At 35.4% G+C, this 27807-nt stretch overlaps 1 protein-coding gene across 2 annotated transcripts in view; it reads right to left on the minus strand.

The window, feature by feature from the left end:
* The window catches only part of LOC131688028 (uncharacterized), a 338374-nt gene extending 316122 nt beyond the window's left edge, over positions 1-22252 (minus strand). For both annotated transcript variants that reach the window (XM_058972155.1, XM_058972154.1), the window contains exon 1: positions 21394-22252. The gene's annotated coding sequence lies outside the window, so the exon portion shown is untranslated. The remainder of the gene's footprint in view (positions 1-21393) is intronic.
* Positions 22253-27807: the final 5555 nt, after the last annotated feature.

The raw sequence follows: 27807 nt of genomic DNA on the forward strand, positions 1-27807 counted from the left end.
AGTCATTTTCTAAGAAATGCAAGTTGTTATCGGAGTCTGCCGACATGGTACCCGGCCGACCTGCTATTGCTGCTGTTCACACAGAATCACATACTGAAAACTGTGCATTAGATTTATTTAAAGAGGTGCGCTAATTGAAGCAACAGGTCGCGCTATCAACGAAACGATTGCTGGTAGATCGTACGAAATTACCCAATCATTTACAGACTCAAGCTCTCCTTCAGACCAATTTTCTCTGTTCTCGTCAATCCAACTGCAGCATGGCTCCCGAAACTTTTTTGGTCTTGGTAATTTGTCTAACTCGTTACCGAGCTCCTCCGCTAACCTCTGCTGGCTGTTCTTCACGAGAGTGAAAAATTCAGTAAGTGAAAGGAACATCGCGGATATGGCAACTAAATCGCTCGGAAAGAACCCTGCCGTTGTGGAAAAAACTTGTGCCAGAGTGGAAAGAAGTAGCTTCGATTGCTGGTAAACACATTCTACACGGATCTTAAGGCTGCGTTTGACACTGTTAGCCATGAGGTACTTTAACAAAGCATGATAAACTTGGAGGCACTGCACGATTCTGCTGTTGGCTTCGATCATACATTGTTCACCGTTAAGTCGTTGTTCAAATTGGCAATAATATATCTGGATTTTTTTCCAGCCATTCTGGATTTCATCAAGGTAGTATGCTTGGTCCGTTACTGTTTTCCCTATTCGTGAAGGATATGGTTTTCGTCTTAATGCGTGAAGGGAAAATGTTCTTCGCAGACGACTTGAAAATATTTCTTGTAACTAGGAAAAAAGTCGATTGCCGTGAGCTACAGTATCTCTTTTACAGTTGGTGTGAAAACATATGATAGTTCTAAGTGTTGCGAAACGCTTTGTTGTCAGCTAAATTGACTTGATACAAAGTTTATGTAACAGACAAGTTTTCGTTCTGCTGATAAATAAATTACAAATTAAATTCAAATTTTCGATTTGCTGGACTTGCCGCCCTTTAATTAGCTCTTCTACATCACCAATTCAAAGAAACGAACTTTACTCACTATTTTGTTCAAAAGAGGGCGAAATAATAATTTCGCTCTTTTATATAAAAATCTGTACTATACATTCTCCTAGTCGGAAACCAATTTGATACATTGAGAAAAGACGAGTTTGTCTGCACGTTATCACCATTGTTAAAATCTAGCAATGCTCCCAAAAAGTAGATTGGCTCGACTGGCTCAAGAATATAATAGTTTCTCTGGCCCACGATGCCGTCTCCGCACACCTTTCCCTGGAGAATGACTAATCCAAACTAAAACAAAATAGGAGCCAACTAGACATTAAATCCACACAGTTTACACAACGCTTAAGTCAGCTGGCTGGGAAGTTGCATAATCTCAGACATTTGGCTCTAACGCAAAAGACAAGAGTTCTTTTCCCCATAATGATCAGCGACCCAGACATCACTCGGTACCAGCCAGTTACTTTAAGCGTTGACCTACGTTGTGGGAACTGTTTATATTCAATGTCTAACTGGCACCAATTTGGTGTTAATTTGGATATATCGTCTAATTGACAGCACATTGGTGTCAGTTTCTGACGAGTGGAACATGAAACATTCATATACAACCAGTGATGTACCAAATCGGGTTTTTATAATTTTGGGGAAAAAACCCAAGGTTTTTTCCCGGTTAAAACGGTTTTGTCGCGGGAAGATTGGGTTTTTTGCATTTTTTGATATTTTATTAATTGAACTTCCTTGACCTGATTCAAAGTCTGTACTAACAGGTTATCGTGCTCAATAAAATTACAAAATTACAAAATTACATTAATGTATTGTTATCCAAACATTTTTTATTTTATTTATGAGCATTATTGTCATAAAGTTTTGCATGTATATGAATTCTGAATGGTTTTCCTCGATTGAATCATTGTTATAGTGTTGATCCAACATTTTTTTACAAATATTGTGGTTAAATAAGTGATAAAACTTTTCAACACGTTTTGGGCTGCCTTTCTTACTGTGAATGCACCTAAACGTACTAAACATTTCTTCTACTGTTGCTGATGTAGTTGATGCCAAAAGAATTTGGATTTGTGAGATTTCTGATTACTGTTCATACGAATGTCAAGGCCACTCCCTTTTTTGCATATTACTCTTTTTTACTTTTCACCGAACTAAATAGGTATTTTCTAAATTTTGTGTGAAAGCCTACCTTATTTCGCTAAAAGTATAGCAACCCCTAAGGTGAGTAACAAGCAGAATAAAAGTAGTTTTGGCATCACACGATTATTCTAATTTTCACTAGTCAGAGTAACAATGACTATTGTTCCCAGTATTATATAAAACAAGTTGGAATATGGAATGGACCAAAATTAAAGTCGTAAAACCCGTTTTAAATATACTAGAATGTGAAAATTGGATTTGAACTTCCAGTTTCAAAATCGAACAGGAGCTTTTAGATTATGTCATATAGAATAAAAACCGTAAAAAAGTATATCCGGTTCTTACAAAGGACTTTTCTTTATCCAACTTTTAATCTTGAATGTAACGTTGTACGGAATTTCCTGTGAGCGAATTATACTGGAGGTTCATACTTGGTGAGAATATTCTAAGCGATTCTCATGCTCAAGGATCTCTGTCCGATTTTTACGCTTGATGTTTATATTCGATCTTTTCAGAGCAGCGTGCACTCAGTGCACTAACGCGACTGCCCAAAGGTTAAAAAACATTAAATGAACATCATACTTACGATAAAACGAAAAAACCCATATTTCGTCCGGGTTAAAATGATTAGGGAAAAAACCCGGTAAAAACCCAAAAATAAAAACCCGGGAAGATGGAATTTTTCCCATCGGTACATCACTGTATACAACTCTTCTATGTTAGGTGTTGTGCTCTCATGTGCAAATTCTATCATCCAGATTTTTTTATATTTAGGGAAAACATGTTGTATAATCGCAACCTCGGCTTCTACCAGTAACAGGCAAAGGATTAGTTTGCCAAAGGTATCAAGCCTGTTTTTAATCATCCTGTCACTTCTAGTTCTCTGATCTGCGCTTAAGCACTAGAGCTCTAAACTTTCCGTAGCTTTCCTTACTTAGTAATTTCCTGTCCATTGAATTAATGTTAGAGATAAATACTTTGAAAACCTGCGATTCATAGAGCATCAAACCTTAACCATCTCGTTTCTCCCCGTCGTCCCAAATGTTGCAATTGCTGATTCCAAAGTTCGGCTGCATCTGATGGTGTGTGACTTCAAATAATAGTACCGTATAATACGCATCTGGTCTGGGTGGTTACTCGAGTGACACAGCGATAGCCACATGACCGTGTAGGTGGTTTGGCTTTTCAAAGTGGAAATGGATTACAGGCGATTCAGATGAGCACTTCCGAAACGAAAGCCTACATGAGTACCTATAGTAAAACTTTGTAATATATTGAATGTTTCGTGGGATTTAAAGTGTTCGTTATTAGCTGGTAGGCTGCGCCTGCAACTTTGTCTAATAAAGTTTTCCAAAATTCCCGCCATGTCTCCGATAGTTCAGACCTAAAACTCTTTTAACCTTCCGGCAGTCACACTAATGCACTGAGTGCACGCTCTGAAATTCTAGCGAAATCGTCTTAGGGCACCAGCTACTGCTCGTTCAGTGAGCCATATGCGCGACTTCCGGAGGGTTGATGTCGTTTTGGTGTGATTTGGTAATAATAGTTGACATAGTTATAATGTTGAATTATTTTATATGTTGTTGTGAATATGTTTCAAAAATCTCAAATTAAACCTCTAGCTTCTATTCTAGTATGCGGAAATCGATTTATTGCAGAAAGTTAAAAATACAAGGAAACTACGCTTTGTATTTTCACCCATGGTGGAAATGAGCGGAGAGGGTGACACGCGCAGATAAACAACAATTGCAAACGACGCTCAGTATCAATTTATCAAAACATGTGCGAATGAATGAAAATGGCATTGCTTCACATTGCCTGTGGCACGCTACCAACCAGTATCATACTGCCAACGCAGCCATCAGACAGCAGTGACATTTGCTCACCCAGATCTTGTGCTAAATTAGAATAAATCGATAACCGTCGGAGCAGAATTGTGATATAATGCATTTCATTTTCGGTGCATCTCGTATGCAGTTTTATTCTTTCTCCATCCCTAGGGCAGCTGGCGTATGCCATTAAACTCATTCCTTCCCGCTCCCATGCAAACTCCACCGCGAGCCTTACAAATTTAATCCCGACATTTTATGCACATACATTAGCATAATTCCGCTCTAAATTTAACAGGAAGCCAAGTAAAATATAAATTGAATTTCTATTTCACCACTCGATCGGTTCCCGGAATCCGATTGTAGAGGGTCTTAGCGGAAGTCGGCACATTACAGCTCCGACTTTCCTCTGTGGGTGGGACCTGATGAATTGTGTTGTGGCAAACGTCTGCTGGAGTCAGATTGCCAAATAATTGTTGACATAATCCAACTTCAATTGAGTGCAATAATGCGCGATACAAAAATGGATAGTTCTGCATTGAATGCTTTCGTGTGTCCTCCACACATAACTTGGTTTTATTTCGCTAGTGCCGTTTCCTACTTGAGACAAATACCACTTGACATAAATTTTCCACCAAATTAACTGCTGCGCTGTTCTCAACGTGTGCATGAGGATGAGACTGCTTGTGAGCATTTTTTGTTCTCCAGCTGCCGCGATGTGTGTGAAACAATGTTATCCATTGCACGAGCTACGGAAGCTATAAAATTGGAATTGTATATTGAAATTCATGCTGATGTCAAAGCTAGCGAGAGTTATGGAAGAGTTATATTGTAATCTCGTTTTTACATTTTGTCATACATTGTTTGCCACATTTCCCGCACACATCATATGTGCCGGTTCGGTTTATGAAATCATAAATCCCGGTAAATATATTGCTTAGAGCTAAACATATAACCATAGGAACATTTTAATTTTTCAGAGCTGTTTTTTTTAATCCGACTCCGATTGTCCTATTAAATCTTTAGATTGTGGTGTTGACTTGCTCGGAAATATGTCATTGCCTTTAATTCAATGACATTGGTTCAATAAGTAAAAATTCTTTATTCATTCGTATTTCTACGATTTCATTGTATATGAATTTCAAAAAGCTCTCTTCATGCTAGCAGTTTGAGCCTTGAATAAGGATGAAACGTGGACAACCGTACCGACTGTTTCAATTTGATGGGGGTTTGAAAAATCGTTGGGAGTGACTTGGCTAAGGGCAGATTTCTTCACCCTCGCTTAACGCTTAAGGTTCAACTGAGAAAGCTTGGAAAAGTGGCCGTCTTAGAAAACGAAAAAGCAGTTTTTTCTCACAACGTTGAAAAATTCTTCATGAAAATTAATCAATTTTACTCTACCAATGCCCCGAACACATTGATTTATTTCCATGAAGATTTTACAACATTGTGAGAAAAAAATCCATTTTTCGTTTTCAAAGATGGCCGATTCTGAAGCATTCTCAGTTGAACTTTAAGCCAGGTTTAAACGTACTGGTGAACATGGTTTAAAAGTTAAGTCCTAAGAGGGTTAATGTCACTCCTTTGGTCATAAGTTCCTGATATGAGACAGAGGTGTTCAGGCCTGTCCTAGCTATTGAGCCTAGGTTATAGCGCCTTTACTCGTTTAAAAAGCATCCTGGAAAACACTGCAGGTATTCATTAGTGTTTTTCATGTCAATGTATATTTGCACTATATTAAAATGTAATAAAAATATTAAAAAAGCCAGGCCTACTGTGCAGAGTTGGATTTGAAGATGACTTAAAATTAAATGGTAATTAAATGATTCACTTAAAGAATCATTTAACCAACGAGTGAATTTGAGTCTTGAATGATGACAAAACTGGGACAACCGTACCGACCGTTTCAGTTTAAAGGAATTTAGTAAAACGTTAGGATGGGGACAGAGGTATTTGCACCTCGTTCTGGCCAATCAGCCTTGCGCCTGTCGTCGATCTCTGGAATAAAGAATAAAGTATAAAACGAAAAATTTTACCAATGATATGCGGGGTGATGAATAACATTGTATAATTGGTCAATGTCGCAAAATCTTAAAAAGTTAGATAATGAATAGCATTGGATAAAGAACTTATTCAGCTACATTCTACTTTTGCCAGAATTGTAACATGTTACAATTAGTATGAATTATGTCAAAAGTAAATTTCAAATTATAATGGGAAGGATGGTGCGATTGAAACTTTAAACTCGTTTTTCTCAAAATCAACCCGATGTCACTTGGTCCGGTCAGACTTAAAACCCAAAAATTTTTTTGGGCAATAAATATAATGATATGAGATTATATATAATATATAATAGTCTGGCTGTATCATCCATTTGCTTCACGTTCTCAGGAATTATATGCGAAAAATCGGAAATGCACAAAGCGCAAAACACGTTTAACGTACAAACTGTAGAATTCAACAAGTCCACGCATCAATTATATGTACGTGTCACTATGTGTATGTGCATGTGTCACTTTTATGAGTTGAAACTATAGAAAGTCAATGCAAAAATAATACTAATGAAATTCTAATTCCTGAACATTTGAGGGCGTCGCATAAAGTTTTATTTACCAATAAATTTAACATTAACAGCTACTTGATGTAAGTAGAATTTAATTTAATTTTAATCTAATGAATTTAATTTCAAGCTTTAATGGATTAACAATAAATCTATTAGTAGCATACGTTTGTGTTGTCTAATACATTTAAGATAGTCAACCAACAATTCTTATAATGCTGTAACTCTAAATTTCAAGCAATGCAAACAAAATTGGTCCCTTCTCCCATCTCTTACCTTGTATCGCCATCCAATCATACTTTCTCTTACCACGTCCAAATTACTTTCTCTTACCACGTCCAAATTATCAGGAGTGTAATTGCACTTAACATGACTGCAAATAGCTGGTCTCCCACGCATAGTCCACAATGCACCAGGTGATCTCGTTCGACCTTATTCCGATAACTCTTTTGCACGTTTTCATCAAGCCACCCTGTCACTGTTGACTACCGGACACCGCAGGTCTAGCTTCCAAAAACCCTCAATAATTCCGTCCAGCGACACTAACCTGAGTTCATATAGCATCTAGATTAGAAATTAGCCATTTAATACTTTTTATTTTATTTATTTGAATATTTCAAATTGAGCATGTCTAAAATTTTCACGACTTTTCTCGACCATCGTCTACTTTGATCATAACCTTCTAATGTCTACAAACTTCAAATGTCAGCAAAAAACATTACGCTGAACCCATCTGGATTTGTGTGCCATACTATCGAAAAATTGCGTCTTTCATCGAAATTGTAATTTCACCTAATTTGGGTGGCCCGTTCGAGAAATTTTGACTCTATTCAATGTTAAGTACTCTAATCGAACATACTAATATTTGAAAAAAAAAATGTACCGTCATCGGGGGTTACTTTACGCCACGGGGGCTACTTTACGCCAAAATTAAAGACTGATACTTGAGCTTCCAATTCAAATTTAACGCTATGTTTTGACAAAAACAAAACATAGTATTATTCGCTGGTTCAACACAAATATAAAAATGGAAATAGGTTTAAGAAAATGATTGCAAATAATCGTTGTAGGCGATGAAACTGAAATATAAAATATACGCCAAAACTACAAGGGCAGCCCTGTGGGGTTGCACGAGCTGTAGACGTAGGCCTATACTACTTAATGTAAAATATTTATTTTCTTAGTACATTTATAGTAATAATAAATCAAACATATTTCTTACGTATGGTTTAATCACAAGCAATCAACATCGAATGTTACATATTGAACCAAACCTTCTTGGTTATCGGGTCATTTCATTTGTAGTAGGTGATCGAATCCGATTAAACTTATTTAAGAAGATCTAAAGAAAGAAGACAGAAAACTGTGACCGAACTAATATCTGGAGCTAAATTTTTATAGCATAAGATTAGCCTGTAAAAACTTTTCAATTGTGTGTGGTAAAAAACCCGAACCAGTGAAGAAAAATCAAATTTTAGACAATATAATCACATTTCATGTATAGACCAAGCATTCTAGTTATATTTTGCCATTATTATAACTTTCCTAAAGTACGCATACAAATATAGCGAATGCAGTGGCCTTAATCATATATCGAAACTATAAATATACAAAAATCGAAAACAATTTTATATATGGACAAGATGCGTTTTTGCAACGGGTTTTCAAGTGGCAGTGTATTCATTCATAAATAGGCTTTGTAGTATGTACCTATTAGTAGAATCAAAATACTATATTCGTTGTGCAATTTAGTAACAAATTAGATCTACCTTCCTACACATTCGCCTCAAACATTAAACCCAAGCGCACAAAGCAAAGTGAATGAAAGCTGATGATGATGAGTAGAGCGAAAGAGACAACTAATACCACGACACTATGTTAACCGTGTTTGCAAATGGAGCTCGCACGTAAAAACTATTTTGTGTACGAATAAATAAAATAAAAGTGTGCTGGAAACGAGCACAACACAAAAGATAGCATAGTGTTTGAACGGACAAGCTCAGTCGCATTCACTGGGTAGCGTACCTCCACAGGCAGTGTAACGGACACTACACTGGCTGTGAAAACACACAGCGCAATGATCTGCTTCGCCTACCGCTCAACAGCCAACTGAGCGTGCTCGGCGAAATCCGTCCGTTTAAATAGTCGATGATGACGTCATTCATAGAAGCGTAGCGCGCTAGGTACACAAATCTGTCGTGCTGAACTAGGGAAGCGCTATCTTCTGTGTGTAAATGCGCGATATTTTGACTAGGTTGTTCATTATTTAAAAAATCTTTGGGTTTATCTATTGGAATCTATTCTTAGAAGAATTTCGGGGCGATATGCGCAAAAAATTTGAAAATTTATCGTGAGATGGCTGAAATATATGCGTTCAAAATTGGACCACTTTTCGTTACATAACATTTTTGTAGAATTTGCAACGTGCACCCCTATATCGAAAACAAAGACGTAGTCCTACGTCATAGGCATTGTAACTTAAATTCTCTTGGGAAAGTCTGATATACTAGTCAAATTATTAGATAAGAGGATATAGATTACGTGAAGTTAACCTGGCAATGTAAAACAATTATTTGTGTTTGTACTTTTTGTCCATATTTTTGATTTTTTGGTAATTGACGACCATATGTCCATTTTATCTAAAATTGAGGCTACTTTACGCCAAGCTTTACTTAAATCTATATTGCACAATCTGAATATTTGATCTAAAATTTACTCTTATTTTGGAATTTGATTCTAATTCAAAACAGATTTTTATTAACGTACTAGTTTGACTGTTTTGAAAAATAACACTAATCGATAATTTGCAAGTTGAGTAGTGTAGTTGCAATGGAGGCAAACAGATAAAAACGCCATCGTTTCTAGAAGTATTTAAACTATGTGTATTGAAGGAATTTGTCGTGGAATGACAGAATAAGTAGCAGGGAATAGTTCTGCAGTGTAGGCGAATGAACTTATGGTTAAAACCTTACCAAACAAAAAGGTCCTCAATATATTGGAAATGGATATCTCATTAAAGATGGATGAACTGACATGACCATTAAATAGAACAGTACCATTCGCATTACTGTTGGAAAAGCCTTTGCACTCTGAAATGCAATTAAAACTACTTTTAGAAAAATACTAAAACAAGGTTGTCTAATTCATAAGACTCAATAAAAAAGTATATTATGAAGAGGATTTTTTTTTCGGCTTGTTGTTTTTAATTGTAGGACTTATTGACTCTCCAAAACAAGATTATTGGATGCGTGGTACGCAGTTCTTGAACATACCCTTTTTATTTTTACGAGCACGACATTCATTTTAATTCACACATAAATGACGATCATAATCTATTACAATAAATCAAGAAGTTAACATGATTTTGAAAAAAAAAAAACTTTTTGGCGTAAAGTAGCCCCCCTGTGGGGACGACTTTACGCCAATGTTTGGTTCTTTATATCCCATGTTCAATCTTGATTTTCCAAAAGTTCTTTTCACTGACTTTGGAGGTACTTCTGCCATATGTGAAACAACCAACAGTTTCAAATTTGAAGTTGCGTGATCGTAGTTCTTGAGTGTAATGTACAAAACGTTCTATTTTTGGCGTAAAGAAACCCCCGTTGACGATATATATTTCTCCCCAAAAGTAATGGATTCGTTCATCTTCAATGGGATATTCGTCGTGTTATTCACCCATGCTTCTAATCAGTGCAGCAAAATGTCAATTTCAAACGAAAATATACGTCGAAAGTGAAACTGCATGTCATTCACTGTAAGTGTACCGCCAGTATATCAGTTGACTTCTGCTGCCGTCTTCATTTGAGTCATTCAGAATTCACTGTCAATTGAATGACAACTTCTTGTCATTTGACGTTTGTTACTTTTGCGTTTCTCCTATAGAAAGTCTACGCAACCGCTCCAAACATCGGCTTTTAAGCGGATGCCCGAGTCGCATACACCATTCGACTCAGTTCGACTGAGTTCGGAAAAAGCCAGTGTCCTCTTATATGTGTGTATGTACGTGGCCAACAAATGCACATCGGTTACTCGGTGATGGCTGATTTTATCAAACTTAGTCTCAAATGAAAAACACAACGTTCCCATAGGCCGCTATTGCATTTCAATCAATTTCGACTTCCGGTTCCGGAGTTACGGGTTGAAAAGTGCAGTCTCACAACAAATTCCCATATAAACGACTGATTTTTGGTTCCGGAGTTATGGGTTGGTTACTATAGGAATTTCCCATATAAACCGTTTCTGTCTCCATTGTTTATAATTAATTTTTCTCGTATATTAACGCTTCTTTTCTTATGCATTAAAAATTAAATTTTTTGGATAAGGATTTTTAATAAAATTTTCAGAGCTCAAGCTATCGATTTTTTTGGGCAACACGTTTTCGTATGCAGAAAAAAAAACAAAAATCGAATCGTTAAGGTACGAGGAATACTCCTATACTACTGATTTTTTTTCGAGTTTTTGGATTTTAGTTGATCTGTTGGACTTCAATCGTAATATCTCATAGGTTAAAAATCGACTAAAATGGACACCAAATAATTTCGATTTGCATATCTAGATCACTGATATTCTTTGAAGTTATTGTCCGCTATCGACAATTCCGGAAGTCACAAGCATCGGGCATATTGCAGAACTAAAGTCACATCAGTTATTCGGTGTTGACTGAACCGATTTTCACAAACCAGGTATCAAGCTGTCAAATGCAATTGGTTGCACCCAAGCGTACTGACGCGGACGGCTTAAGCCATACCTACGCAGGAATACTTAATTCCACCCCCCACGACACCCCCAAATTATAAATTAATAAATAAACTAATAATTAATCACACACCTCGCCGGAGTACTTGTAATCATGTGATCGTTTAGTGCCGTTAGGAATTTAAACCTTTAACAAATTTATCTTAAAATTAATACGAATCATGATAGTCCCACCAAAATATATAAAATTGTAACCAAAATATATAGAATTGTTACATATTCCAGACAACGGATGGATAAAATAAATACACACTGGATATTTAGAAGTACAAGCATAAATACCACAGACATAGAATACACCTTATTGTAAGTAAAAATTATGTTTGGTTGATTGGGTCAATACGATTTACAAATTAAACTCATATTATAGCATTCCTTAAAAAAGACTAGAAAATAACGAAACGTTGGAGAGAACATCAAAGCCCGTTATGCATAAATCTTAAAACTGATGACCTCATCTCAATAAGATAATATAATTTTGTTAAGAAATCTGAGTAATTTTTTGTACATTTACAATTCCAGTGATGATATAGCGGCTATGTACAATTTTTACATGCAATTTTTTTGTAATGAATTTAATTATCTAATGCATAAACAATTAAACATGCAAATAAAAACGTACATTTGAATATTGAACAAATACTGACATATTAATTTGTGATGGTGGTAGCCAAACTTTTTTAACTTACTTTACATATGGTCAGGGTATGCTAATACAACGCGCAGTACGGTGCTTAAATATACCTGCTTGCTGTTGTACCCAAACCAGCGTTCCATAGCAGGATGAGCTCAGTGCTGACATATGTATAGTTACCTCATTCATAGAAGCGTATAGCATGTCGGGTGCCCGAATCTGTCGTCCCATACTAGGGAAGTGCAACCTAGTGTGGAAACACACAAGGTTGCGCTTCCCTAGTCTGGGATTTATATTACTGAAATTTTATTACTCAAATGTGCAATGCCTTAGTATCAAAAATCAAATTTGCAATGCCTTAGTATCAATACCTATTGAAAATATCGGAAGTTTATCGTTACAACGCAAAATTATAAGCGTGCACAACCTAAACTCTTTTCTTTACGTTGAAAATATCATACCTATTTTGCTTAACCAGCATTAGTTCATTGTTGTTTTTCTTTTAACTTGTTTTGGCATGCTGGGGTGAGTTTGTTTTAATTGTTTATTTGACACGGCTCTAGGCGTTAGCTTTACGGAGCCGTTGGTCTTTTATATATTTACATGATGCACAAAATAAAAATGTTAAACGAATAATGCTAAGAGTCTATCCGATCCCGTATGCGCGACTTGCCATTGCGCGCGGGGATCCGTTTTCGCATCGTGGGAATATTTGCATTCACGCCAACTGTATCACGAGGATCATTCATATCTCTATCGTCGTCGCACATGTCCGGGTCATCATCGGGGTTACTGCCTTGATGATCGCCATCAGGTGTTCTTCCTAACTTCTTTCCCTTTCTGGTCACGAGCGTGAACCATCCGTCATTGCTAGTAGCTCCCTCACTGATGGTATTAGCTGTTGAGCTTGTGGTACTTGATGCGGCTTTCGCAATTGTCATTATTGCTTGAACAGCAGCCACAAATTCGGCAACCGTTTGTGGCTCAGGGAATGAGACTGAGTGTTGGCATTTCTTTCTGTAGATGATATATATATATATATATATATATATATATATATATATATATATATATATATATATATATATATATATATATATATATATATATATATATATATATATATATATATATATATATATATATATATATATATATATATATATATATATATATATATATATATATATATATATATATATATATATATATATATATATATATATATATATATATATATATATATATATATATATATATATATATATATATATATATATATATATATATATATATATATATATATAGGGATATTAATTTTATCGGTGTCACAAAATCAAGCACGTGTTTCAAGTTGTAAATGAATCTTTTGCCTGTTTAGATACATCGTCTAACTAGACACCCAGATGGTGCTAGTTACTGACAATATGAACTCGAAACACAAAAAAAAACAAAACTAAATTTGAGAGAGATTTGGCTGATCGAAGAAAAGGGGCTGTGATGATCTGCTTATAGGAGACATTGGGGGTTTATGGGTCCATTAGTAGGTATTGGGGCTGTGGCGGTGATCACGATTGCTTGATGGTAGATTGGTTAACGCACCCAACTAGAAACTGGGAGATTGCAGATTCGATTCCTGCTTGACGACATATATTTTCTAAGTGTGTCCAATAAAAAGGTGAATTTTCACCGTATTTTCATTCTCACCGTTCCGGTCATTCTTTCTCTGTCTATTTTCCATTGGACACGTTCCTAAAAACCATTGGTCACGTTCCTTAAAACAAGTTCGGTTTTTAAATTAAAACAAACCACCCCCCCCCCCCCTTTGAGTGTTCTTTAGTTAATGCTTATACAGAAACAAGAACCGTTGTAGATGACCAATGTGGTCAAAGCGACGTTGGATAGGAGAGTAGAATAGGGTCAAATAGGTATGAGGGTACAATAGTTTCTTTGCAATGTTATTGCAGAGGTCGCTCGTGTTTCGTGAATTAGATACACGATAGAAAACATCGTTGACGTCTGTCATTTCGTCTGTTACCGTAGGTCATCTATGTGGTTTGCGGCGTCGCTTGTGTTTTCGCGAGTTGTTTTGAAAATATTCTGACTTGAATATGAAACATACGCTTGGGGTACAATAGGTCAGCCGTTTGGGGCAGTGTAGGTCACTATTATGATGCAAACTATTTTGGCAGGCACATGGTGCGTAATTTTGGGCGAAAAACGCCAAAACGAAGTGAAGAGGACATATAGATCGCAATTGCATCTGTTCACCATGTCGAAGGAAAATGCTCGTCATCAATCAAAGCACATCAGACATTTCGCTTGAGGTAACAAAAAATAATTTAAGGTGTTGTTGAAGTAGATAATCGAAAAAAAATATGATCGAAAAACAGAAGGAAGAGAAATCAAATAAAAATAAAGCGCAAACGTGAACGTCCCACAGCTCAGCAACCATGTAAACCAGAATGCACAACATCCATTCCACACTCTGGCGATGACTAGGACACCGAAGAAGTCATGCGCAAATACAAAACCATACGCAGCTGAAAAAAACACGTTTTCAAAGTTTCCTTCCGCTGTTTCATGATTTTTCACATCATTTACCACTTCCTCATTTTCTTGTCTGAATGACGTCAAAGGATTATTTCTGTTATTAATTTTAAATAATCTGCAGTCTTCATACTCTTCAAATAAAAGTTGAACCGCTGATTTTCTAGGCGTCTACTTTGTTTTATTTAACCTCGAATATTGTGAACTAGCGTGCCCCTAGATTTTAAAAACTTCGAAAAAAGTGCCTTCGCCTTATTGGATTTAGCTTAAAAATATTTAGCTAGGCATAAAATCACTACCGCCAAAATGTTGCCAACCTTTCCAACGAGTGCTTGATTGCAGAAACACCATCGCACGAGCTCACTAAAAAAACTGGCCTACCTGACCCCACTTTACTTTAATTATTGGTCTAGTTTGGCAAATCCAAGTAACCAATTTTAAAAAATGTTGCATCATTTTTGCACTGCCACGATCCAGATCTTTTCATACCCAAAAAAAAATTGATGCATCCTCAAGAATGCCAATCGCACCAGGAACATATTTGAAACCATTAAAGAATCATCAAACATCTCGGGCTAACTCCTCACCACCCATTATACGATTGGGAAACGAATTTACCGAAAGTATAAAGTAGGTATCAGTGTGAAGTAATAATCCTCGAGTGCAATTTATGGAAGCAGATAAAAAAATAAAAGCTGAGCTATCGTAGCCCTGCGGTGACCGGGTGACTGCGCATTTGAAAATTTATAGTATTCAATATTTTCGTACATTGAATCTATGGATCGTTTGCACTATACACTATTTTCTCAATTAGGGGAACATGGGGAGACTAGACCAAACGCAGAATTCTATTATTGGCTATGACGTGTTCTGTTAGGTTCTTCAAATTTTTTAAAAATATTTTTTATACTTGTTGCAGTAATTTTAAAAGTATGGAATGAAAAATCCTTTCCTTATAGAAAATATTTCGTGATTAATAAATTTGCGTTAAATGATGTAATTTTTTATCAAACCTTGTATGGACATATCTACTCGACTAATAATTACTTTCAAAGTACTTATACATTATGTTATTCTTTATGAACTAGTGAAATTATTTTACAAAATCCTAATCATTAAAATAGTTGTTACAAAAATTTGCACGACATTGAACGCAATAACTAATGTTAAGTAATAACTAATGTTGGAGACTTGATTAGATTTTATGGGGAGAATTAACCAAGTGGCAATAAGCTGAAGAAAGATAAAAAATTTCTGATATTTCCTATGCTGTGGTACCACCTGTTAATGTTAATCACGTAACAAAAAAATCGCGCATCCAACATCAGTCTATATCTTTTATTACTAGTAAACAAAGTTATCAGTAATATGGCTCATTTCGTGTCGTGAACATGCAATGTAAGCAGTACAGTTAATCCTTAAAAAGGAAATGCATTAAAAACAGTCGAAATTTATGAAATGCAACCCTTTTATATTTTTACTGCTACCTAAGGATCTCGACAATATGGAAAAAAATATTATTTTTTGCTCTGATTTTTCAAAATTCTTGCGGGAAACGGGGAAAAACGATCACAGAAAAACTTTCATAACTTTTGAACAAATTAATTAAAAATTCTGCAAAAAATGAAAGGATTCGAAACTTTTTTAGAGATTTATGCAGGTTTAGCTGAAAACCTTGTTAAGTCTCCCCATGTTCCCCTACTACTCACCAGAGAAAGGATGGAGTGATGCAAAATGAAAATTTGACCACAATTCATGTTATTTACCTTTTAAAGTTTGCAATACATGTTTGGTATTAGACAACGATCAATTTAAATTCATTCATTGTATATACAAGCATGGGTGACTTTTAGTAAAAACGCCTGCATTAGCAATGTTTTTTTGTGAATACGTACTGACTAGCTACGAATTCTTCTACTCAAAAGGAAATTTTTAAGTCCAGTGCCTATTTTTAAGATTCAACATGGTGGCAGTTCGATTCATCTATATGGTGAAATCAGATATTCACTTCTTCCTTGTAGCTCTTGAACGGTTCACACTATCGCCTTGATATTAAACTAATATGAGAATACAAATTTACAAGTGCACTTAAAATATGAAAAGTTTCCGTTTAAATGAAATATGTCATATGAAAGTCCAATTTCCTCGTTTTAAACCATAGTAGGAAAATATTATAGCTGTTTTAGCAAATTGAATGCTTTTTCAAGATACATCGGAACTATTATTATATGATTACAAAAAAAGCATATTTGTAGTTTGATGGTGGCATATTCGCAATGGTCTGTTGAAGATAAATTTAAATAAACAGATGAAACACTGAAGGCCATTTTGTGTTGTGCTGTAGACTAGAAAAGATTATCGAAATAGATCATTAGCAAAGGTAGGGGAGACCGGGGTTAGTTGGCGGTGTTTTCAGTTTTCAATTTTTACCGCTTTGATGTAGCTAGATCTTGCAAAATAGAACACGCGGCATGAAAGAGCAGACTGTTGGCAGCATCTCTGAATTCAGGAATTCCACGAAAATCCGTCCGAAAATCATTAAAATCGTGACCGACCATCTTAGATTCCGATGAAACTTTGCACGTTTCACCGTCATGGAAGACTAAATATTTTCCACAGGTAATAAGATTATTTTGACTCAAGAGCAACTTTTCAAAAGGGCGTAAACGTTTCTACATGTATGAACTTCAAAATTTTTTTGTTCGATTACTATATTTTATACAGCAAAACTATCTAATAACAGGGAATGAATACTTCTGTCTGAAAAAATATACACTGAAAAAAATGTGTTATTTTTCAAAAAAACAAAAATGTATGATAAAAATTTAAATTGCGAAAAAACCGATTTCTTTAATTTTTTTATATTTTGTTACCAAAAACCTAAAGAGCAAAGAAACATTTTGAATGTGATTGCATGATGGAGAAAAAATCGGTAAATTTTTTTTTCTAACAATAACTTCGTACATGTTTTTAAATTTCATACTAATTGACATACAAAATTGTAATTTTATTACAGAATATAATTCTAAGCACCATATAAAATCAAAATGCATTTAGTAAAAATCTTCCAAAATGCGATAGATTTCGAGATATTTGAAATGTTGCTCCTTCAAAAACAATTAATTCGTGTAATTATGCTCTTTTTAAAAGTTATTCGCGTTACCCCATCATAAAATGTCAAAAATTTAATGTTTCTCGTTTTAAAGACGTAAAAGCAACTTTTTTAGTGTATTTGGATCATGGAGAAGCTTTCAATAAAAAAGTTTTCCTAACAACAATTTTTGACATATTTTTATAATTCTTACTATTTGCAGTCAAAAATACAATTTTCTTTTTGAATATGATTCTAAACGCCATTTTAAATCGAAATGCTCTTAACAAAAATTTTCTGAAATGTAGTAGTTCTCGAGATATTTTAACTTTTGTTTTAACAACACAATTATTTTGTTTTATTACGACCTTTTCATAAATTAGTCGCGTTTCTCCATCAACAATAATAGGTTTTTCAAAAGGTCCGTAAACTTTCCTGCAACTTTCTCTTTGACATCTAGGCGATATTGTGAAACATTTTAAAGTTACATGAAAACAACCAAAATATGATTCAACTATATAGTTTAATCATCAGACCCTATGGTTGAAATATATTTTGGTTGCTTTCATGTAACTTTCAAATGGTTTAGAATATCGCCTTCATGACAAAAAGAAAGTTGCAGGAAAGTTTACGGGCCTTTTGAAAAACCTATTATTTTTAATGGAGAAATGCGACTAACTTATGAATAGGTCGTAATAAAACAAAATAATTGTGTTGTTAAAACAAAAGTTAAAATATCTCGAGAACTGCTACATTTTAGAAATTTTTTGTTAAGAGCATTTCGATTTAGAATGGCGTTTAGAATCATATTCAAAAAGAAAATTGTATTTTTGACTGCAAATAGTAAGAATTATAAAAAATGTCAAAAGTTGTTGTTAGGAAAACTTTTTTATTGAAAGCTTCTCCATGATCCAAATACACTAAAAAAGTTGCTTTTACGTCTTTAAAACGATTAACATTAAATTTTTCACATTTTATGATGGGGTAACGCGAATAACTTTTAAAAAGAGCATAATTACACGAATAAATTGTTTTGAAGGAGCAAAATTTCAAATATCTCGAAAACTATCGCATTTTGGAAGATTTTTGTTAAATGCATTTTGATTTTAAATGGTGCTTAGAATTATATTCTGTAATAAAATTACAATTTTGTATGTCAATTAGTATGAAATTTAAAAACATGTACGAAGTTATTGTTAGAAAAACTTTTTTACCGATTTTTTCTCCATCATGCAATCACATTCAAAATGTTTTTTTTCTCTTTAGGATTTTGGTAACAAAATATAAAAAATTTTAAAAAATGGGTTTTTTCGCCATTTAAATTTTTATTATAAATTTTTGTTTTATTGAAAAATAACACAACATTTTTTTCAGTGTATATTTTTGACAGACAGAAGTATTCATTCCCTGTAACTTGTTCTCAGAGAGTTTTGCTGTATAAAATACAGTAATCGAACAAAAAAATTTTGAAATTCATACACGTAGAAACGTTTACGCCCTTTTGAAAAATTGCTCTTGTATCAAAATATTCCAATTGCCAGAGAATATCATGGAGATTCATACAGTGAACACACTTGCAAAGTTTTGTTCGAATCGACGATGGTCATATTTTACGGTCGGTCGGTTTCTCATGGAGTCCCTCTTTTTTAAAAAGGGTTTGATGTATTGTCTACATTTTTAGAGACGAAAATATGTTACGCGGATGTGAGGATGCGCCAAAAACTAAGCAATCAAATGAAGATGCAATTACTTCAAGAGTCCTTTAGGAACGTGTTGAATGTCTTTTCGAGAAAACTGTATATTAACCGACATTTGCTATTATATTTCAGTTTCAATATCCCGGCATTTTGACTTTGACGCGTACTCCCTATTCAACAGCAACTTTTCGAAATTCTTCATGCAATTAACCGGAATAAATGTCTCCTACATTGGCGAGATATACAAGAAAAAGATTTTCTTACTTTGGAGTGAATTCCAGAAATAAAATTTTCTGATGACTTTTTTGCACTGTAAATAGTACCGCCAACTTGCCCCGCGTGCAGTACCGCCAACTTACCCCAACCGCATATTTTATTAAAAACTATTTAAAAAATAACTTTTGTTTGTGGATAGATGTAATATCTATACTGAAAGCTCTTTTCACGCGCTATCGAATAATATAATCATTCGGGAAATAGATTGAAAATCACCCTAAATAATGCAAAGTATTTTAAATTTAGAAAATTTACTTGGTATGCTCGAAAACACAATATCACCCACAACTTCCACCAAACAAATCGTTTTGCAACAAAAACACATTGGATAACGGGTTTCACATAACTTGAGATACACAAGAAGAGGCAGCGCTATATGTCTAATAGAAAAGGAGAAAAAGAGATTCCGCCAACTTACCCCAACCGCCAACTAGCCCCGGGCTCCCCTAAATGAAGTTAAGAAGAAATGGCAGGCAGCCATTTTTAAGAAGGAATAATAAACTTTTCAGTATCTTTACCACAAGTGTCGTTTTGATGCTCTCCCTCACATTTTTAACACCGTTTCTTATTGCCACAATAAGTGGTTGTATGGCTCAACTGTTTGTAATGGCTGAAGTTCATTATCCGCGGTACAAACAGGCGAATCGATAGGTGAACCCTATCCAGAAAGATGCAATTTAAAAAAAAATCCTGTGAAAGTTGCTTGTAGAGACCCTAATGGTACATAAGATTTCGTATCTCCAGCGAGCGAGTACAAATCCTTGCAGCATATTTTCACCTGCTGAAGTAAGGATTTTTTTTAAATAGCCAACTCCATACTTCCACAGGTCTTCGCATGTCAAACTCTCCTTGGATATTACGCCATCACATTCTACATTCCTTCATGGTACGTATACGCTACAATCGGTTCCAGGAAGAATTTTATTTGTCTTTTGCCCTGTAATCTGTGTCACGGCCAGAAGTAGTAAAAGTAGAGTCACGGCGGTTCAGAAGTAGTAAAATCGTTATGAAATTATGAATGAATCATTACTGCTTTTACCGAATCATCCTCGCATCAGTTAGAATTTCTTTTGTATATGAAATATTGTTTTAGTTGCAGTTTAGACATCGTAAAATCAATTAATTCACAATAAAGGGTGTCCCACATCAAATTGTATCACAGAAAAAACGTTGTTAAATTACCTAGTAGAGCAATCCTTTTCAAACTTCCAGACACTGAAGGACGGGCTGGCGACAAATTGCTACTTGCAGGTGTTATGTAAAAATGATAGTTATATTTCTAAAATCTATTAAGTTTTTTGCTCCACTTTAACAGGTTTAAAAAACCCAACGGTTATCTCCTGATAGTACCTACAATAATAATTCTTGTAAGCAATAGGAACGAAAAGTCATCACTTGTGGCTTAACATCCTAATGCATAAACTTACACACACTTCAAAATACAAGGAAATAAAATTGCTAAATAGGTATAAAAACAAGAATTAATAATAATTTTATGACATAAAGGGAAACTGTCAAATCAAACCATACTGCGACAGAAACGTCTGTTTCTTTGCATGTGTGTATGCGAGAACAAGAGAAACAAAAATCATCGGTGTACGGTCAAAACCTCCATTACCCAGGGAAACAAGGATATTATTTATGACCCTGTAATTGAAGCCAATCAATCAATCAATTAATGCCAATATTTGATTGAGATCTTATCGCCCGGAAATTAAATACACTCTGCGGGAGCAGTACTATTTTCACGACACCCCTCAGATGTGGGGTTCTATACTGCAGACGTAAATAATGTGCCAATTAGCACCGGCATATATACGTTTGCAATATCAAAGTAATTATTCAACAAGATTGTTTCATTTACCTGCAGGTGATTACTGGCTGTTAATCTGCTTCTAATTAACTCGTTTATTTAAAATCAAAACATTCTACAAAAACAAACAAGACCTCGATGTGTATTTTTTATTTTTTCTCTCTCTCTCTCGCGCTTCTGTGCGGCTTCACATTTTCCACATAAACTCACTCACAAGAAAAAAGATGTTGTTCATCACCACCCATCAAGGGGGAAGAGCTCCACCACCAGCAGTGATTGCACCAAGCAGAATGGTATGAATATTCGAAGTTTTATTTTTGGAACAACGACCACCACATCAATATTGGACCAATATAGAGGCACACAACGAGAGCAGATCAAACACTTGCTCGTATTATAGAAATTGAACGTTTTTTCTCACAAGCTCTTTTTTATTTGCTCGCAGCACGAAACATTTATATATTACCACACATGCCGACACGCGAAAATTCTCCAACGAAAACACTAATTGCGATTTTCCAATGCTTGCATGCTTCGCCAAAATTATAGTTGCACTGGTTTTTTCTTCACCGTGCGAACTAGTTGCATTTGAATCTCCGTGAGAATGAGCTGGTAAGTATAGTTTGTGCAATGAATCGATTAACAAGATGTTTCAAAATTGACCACTCCAACTTGTTTAACAAAGCAATCCGATGATGTTATTTTTCTGCTTCATAAATTTTATCAACTTTTCAACGTTCACCTATGGACCTTTCCGAGTTAACCAGCCATATCTAAGTTGGACACTTCTAATCACTTTGTCCTATATCAAGTAACTGGAAAAGACAGTCTTTTCCACTAGATAACGTAACAGAAATAATCAAACCCAAAAACCGCCTTATGATTCCATACCACAAGTCAATCCGCGCTAAGCCGCCGAGGAAAACTATCGGTTGCCGGAGTACGATCACCCTGGGTGGAATTATGAAAAAAGTATATCTCACACTTCTCAAAAACCGAAAATATCGCTCAGCATTTTCCGGCTGGCCTGATCATAGGATCGAGCTATTGGAACAAATGAGTGTGTGTGAGTGAGTTTTCGCGAGGAGCTATAGTCAAAACACCATCAAGCGACATGTGCGCCCTAGGTAAGCGATTGCGATCGTTAGTCAGCCAGTTCTCAGCTTCTGCTTACAGTCCGATCCGCACGATGAGTTCATTGATTGATGAAAGGGCATGTTCCCGAAATTATTGTTTTCGTTACTCTTTCCCAGAGTATATGGTTGTCATAGGCGGCTCCAGCACGCTGGTAAAGGAGAGGCACGCCATTCGTACAAAATATATCCCATTCACAATATAGAAAACTGAACTTCGGATTGCATATAACATGGCACGGTTAGCGAAATCCGAACATGAAGTCCAAAAAATTTACAGTAGAAAAGTTTTCAAGTTAGAGTAAAAAAATGAATTTTCATTCATTTTGTTAATTTTATCCGCATCTTATTTGTTTTATTTATTTTATTCATTTCCTTTATTTTTTACTTTATTTATTTTGTTCATTTTATTCAGGTTATTTATTTTCTTCATTTTTTCTCGTTTATATATTTTATTTAGTTTCATCATTTCATCATTTATTTTATTCATTTCATCCAACTTGTTAGTTTGAAGCTATTCAATTTATTCTATTAATTTTAAAACCTTTTTCATCAATGTCTAATTTTATTTATTTTGTTTATGTTAATGATTCTATTTACTTTATGAATTTGACCTTTTTTTCATTTTTTAGATTAATTTGTTTCATCGATTTTTTTAGGAATGATTCAGTTTATTCGAGGTTTTCTTCTTGCAGGACTCGGAGCTGTGTTCATCCCTCCTGTAATTGTGTCCCTTTTTAACATGATTTCTGCAAACTAATGAATGATTGAACAGTGATTCATTCAGTTTCAGATTCATTTCTGAGTAAGTTGCAGTATCCATTATCGGCGAAATCCGCTCTCAGGGTGATCTGTACATGTTGGCACTTTACTGGGTAGCAGGGACTTTCGGATACGGATACTTACCATGGGGAAATGTCAAATGCAGCCTTTGTCTTTGAGGCAAAATGAGAGGTTTTGTGCGAGATGTAAAATAAAACGAACAGAAAAATATCTATCCACAAGACCCGTTCCAGCTAAGTAGTAAACTGCCAAAGCATACAATCACTACCAGTCTAGGTTACTAGGTTTGAAATCGCTTCAATTAGTATTGCTACACCCTATATACCGTAATATGGGGGAACATTGATCATTTTTTCTAAACATTTTCGAATAACTTTCATCAACTCAAGTAAATATAACAATTTGCATTTTTAAAACAAGTACTGGTACCCATAGATTCGAAACATTCATATTGTTGGGTTTTTTATTTCATTTCACTATAAGAATTAAATTACTTTGTTGCAAATTTTCACTCGTTGTTTTCGGGGTAACTTTGATTAGCAAAATATGAATATCGAAATAGGAAATAACGCTCGAAATGTTGTGTAAATTGTATATCTGCAGGTAACTTCATGGCCCGATAGTGTGACGCCTCGAAGGAAAACAAACTTGCCTAGAAGGATACAGCTGAATTTTATCAAACTTTTCCTGGAAAAATCAAAATTAAATAGTTTACAACAAAACTCTCGTATTTTCTAAATGAATTATTGGACAAAAATTATTACGGTTTCCAAAAAACTGATTAGTTTAGTTGAAGTTTATTGTAATCATTAATATACGAGGGATTGTTTGAACAGATTAAAACGCTGCAGGAGAGTTGTGTCATTTTCATTTTAAATTTGTGTTTATAAAAAGTACATTTAATGACGTATCATTGCCGATAGATACTACATATGTTAAGGATATAATTCGTTTTTTGTTTCGATGATTTTGTTAGAGGGAATCATTTTATCGTACCTTACTGAAAAAAGTCTCATTTCATCAAACTTACCCCGGTGATCAAAGATACCCCGATTTACGGTACCCTGTATTGAATATTGCATTTTTATCAGTTTCTATGCGGGTGTTTTCATGCAGGTATTTTATATGACATTTGCATAGTTTGTCAACGAAAAGATCCTCACTAAGAGATCAGTTAAATGATCCCATTCCTACAACTTACCAAAAGTCCCCATGGTGTTTACAATATTAACTTCTCAATGTAATGATCATATAATAAACTTTCAAAATAATACTAAAATTGTAATTATTATTTTTTTTATTGAATTAAACTATATCACCTTAAAAAAAATTTCAATTCAATAAATTATGGTTTGGGGGGAAAGGGGTCTTACCCCAAAAACCCTTGCTGGCTACGCCACTTTGACGTCATATCTACTTCTGTAATTCGCGTGATATCCGTGCTAATGTGAACATATCATAGTACGAAGCTCATTAAATGCGTATTGTTCATTGGCGATTATCAAATATCCGAAAGGCTCGTATCAGTTTTGTCCAAAGCCAATTCCTTCACCGTTCAAAAATATCCACATTCAAATTTCCGCACACAAACGTGACAATCATATATCAGCAGATGATGGCAACTTCATTTTCCGACATTTTCCCGCTTACAACTAAAATACTCCACTCGATGCTGAAATGCCCCCCAGCTACTCGTCTCACTTTTGGCGTGATGGCGGTGACTCAGCGTGGAAGCTGTCACTCTAACATGATATACCCAGTGTGCCACAATTTCGCACGGGCCGTGATGACAACATGCTTCCACCAGTCATTTCCTACCATTCAGCCATCGGAAGGCGCTACGAGTTTTACGGTGTTAGATTGCTGGGTGAAAGATTGATAAATATGGAAGAGTAAATGCTTCGGTTATTTCGGAACATGTAGTAATACTACATTGTAGTATGGTGTCAACATGTAGCATTGCACCTCGACAGATTAAATGACATTCTGATCACGTGTCACAATCACCCAATTCTCGTTGCATAGTAGAATACTAGCTTATTTTCAATCAGCTGATGAAACTTGTGGTTCGCCATCTGCCGGATCAGTATTAAATTCCACAGAAGAAAGCTTGAATAAGTAGGTATTTTGAGCATTTTGTCTAGACACGTGAACATGGAGTGTTCAAGTAGGTAACTGAACGAAGATAGAGGTAAGTCATAGGTTTGTTTCAGTACCAGGAGAAACAGGAAGTACTCCGGAGCAAACAGGGAGAAAGTCGCTCATGCACTCTCTTCTACTCTTTTTCTTCTTCTGGTAGCTAACCGGAGTGAAAAGGAGCAAGTAATTTTTGCTCCTATTTGTTCTGGAGTAACTTCCGTGTATTGGAACAAACCTAACATTAACAAGTCACGTATGTATTCAAAGAGGGGTAAAATCTAGACAAGCATCTGATTAGGGCGCATAAGCTAACTGTCCAAATTCACTTCGAATGGAAATTTCAGACAAACCATTACTCGCTAATCACAGATGCTGACAGTGAACAAAAGAAACAAGTTTTCTCTTCATTAACTGCTGTGAACTGTGTTTTTTCAATAACGGATTGTGGGAAATTTTCTTTCAATGAGAATTTTGATAGTTGGCTTTTACGCCCTAATCGTATGTTTGTTGAGAAATGAGCAAAGTAAATATTCACTTTTTGTTTCTCTCATTTTAGGTATTTTAAAACCCGACCTAAGACGAAGTAATGTCAATATATTATCGTATTATAATGTTTCAATTGCTGATTAGATTGAAAATAATAATTATATTTAACGTTCTAGATATATAACCAGTTTCCTTCTATTTGAACCTAAATTTGTTAAGCTGCGCTTAGCCATCTTTGAGGATCTTACAAGATTTTACTACTGGAATGTGTCGTAAAGAGCGTAAAACACTGATCTCTTATGGCATATTCGTTTTTGACAGTGCACTACACCGGTGTAGTCGGTGCTACACTCATTCAAACTTGGGTGTAATCAGTCTATCTCTTTCTTTGCACTACACCGGTGTAGCACCAAGAAAAAACGAAAACGCCATTAGACCAGTGGTCAATTACACGAGGTACGTCCAGTCGCCTTGCAACCCTATACCAACAAATGGAGTTTGACGGCGACCTACATATATGGGGCGTTATAGCTATAAAGCCCCAAACAAACAATTATTGTCTGCGCTATGCACAATATTCAACGACGTTTGCATTTAGCAGGATGAGTAGTTATAGTTTTGTATCTAGCAGAATTATTAGATAATCGACATTTAGTAGTCAAATACAGCTTTTAATGAATCGATCAAAAATTCTTGTTTTGATTTTTATGGGAATGATACTTACTGTGCAGAAACACCATCCATGATAGAGGGCTGGGTACGACCGTTAGATCAGAGACTAATCGAGAGTACCAACTCATGAAGAAGCGTTTAAATTATTTTGGTACAGGCATCTGGAAATCTCGTACTCCAGATATGTATCTATGGTGACCATACGTCCTGGTTTCCCAGGACATGTCCTGGTTTTCAGCAGACTGTCCTGGTGTCCTGGGAGGTCAAGGAAAATGTTTGTTTTTACCTGGTTTTCATCCTCCAAGCTTAAAATATTTGTTCATTGAGTCTTTGCATTACTCACTCTAGTCCTGATTGCAGTTAACGCCGATCGCAACTATAGCTGCAACGTAAACACACTCTCCAGCAGAGTACACCAAATCTTTCGATTGTACGATTCGATGTCTCTGGTAACCGACAGATTTTCGGTAAGATTTCGGCAGCTGCCAAAAACCGCATTCTGCTACAATTCTGCCAGCTGTAGAAGGTGGACTCTCCGCACCGATTCACCTTTGTTTTTATTTGTGTGAATTTCGCTATGTATACGTTTTACATGTTAAATCTCAAATACGGGTGGCAGTTCAAAATGCAAAGAGGCAAGTCATTTTTTTATTTTCACATAAAAAAAACAAAAAAAGTATGTAAGAACAAATCGAACCAGTTCCAGTTGTAGGCCACACTCTTGACGCTATCGATGCCGATGAAGCACCAATTGCCATTGTTCATCGGCTTAAATCGTATTTTAATCAGGGACTCAAATGATTCACTTCGCAGCTTCTGAAAATACACATCCACAGTAACTCGCTTTTCAAATCTTTCGAGCCTCTCTTGCCAGTGATGCTTTTTCATGTTACTGGAAATCCGCCAACAAGCTTGACTTTCATTGAACGTTGACTCGAGCTGGTGATCATGGCTACTTCTGGTTTGCAGCAAGCAGTACCTAATCGACGACCAACGTAGCTTCACGCCTGACTGTTAAACAGTGACTAACCTGCCAAATGCTGCAGTTTTATTACTACACCCATGGGGAACCCAACTATACTCGAGTCTAATATCATATATAACAGGGAGTATGGAACGTCACACTTTAACTTGTATTATTTACACCGACAAATCTGCTGCTTATGATAGAATGAGCCACGATATAACAGTCGTTAAAGTGCAGAAATTTGGAATAAACGGTAGTTCGGGCAGTTCATTCCATCTTAGCACA

Source organism: Topomyia yanbarensis, chromosome 3, assembly GCF_030247195.1.
Source record: "Topomyia yanbarensis strain Yona2022 chromosome 3, ASM3024719v1, whole genome shotgun sequence".
In the NCBI taxonomy this organism is placed as follows: Eukaryota; Metazoa; Arthropoda; class Insecta; order Diptera; family Culicidae; genus Topomyia; species Topomyia yanbarensis.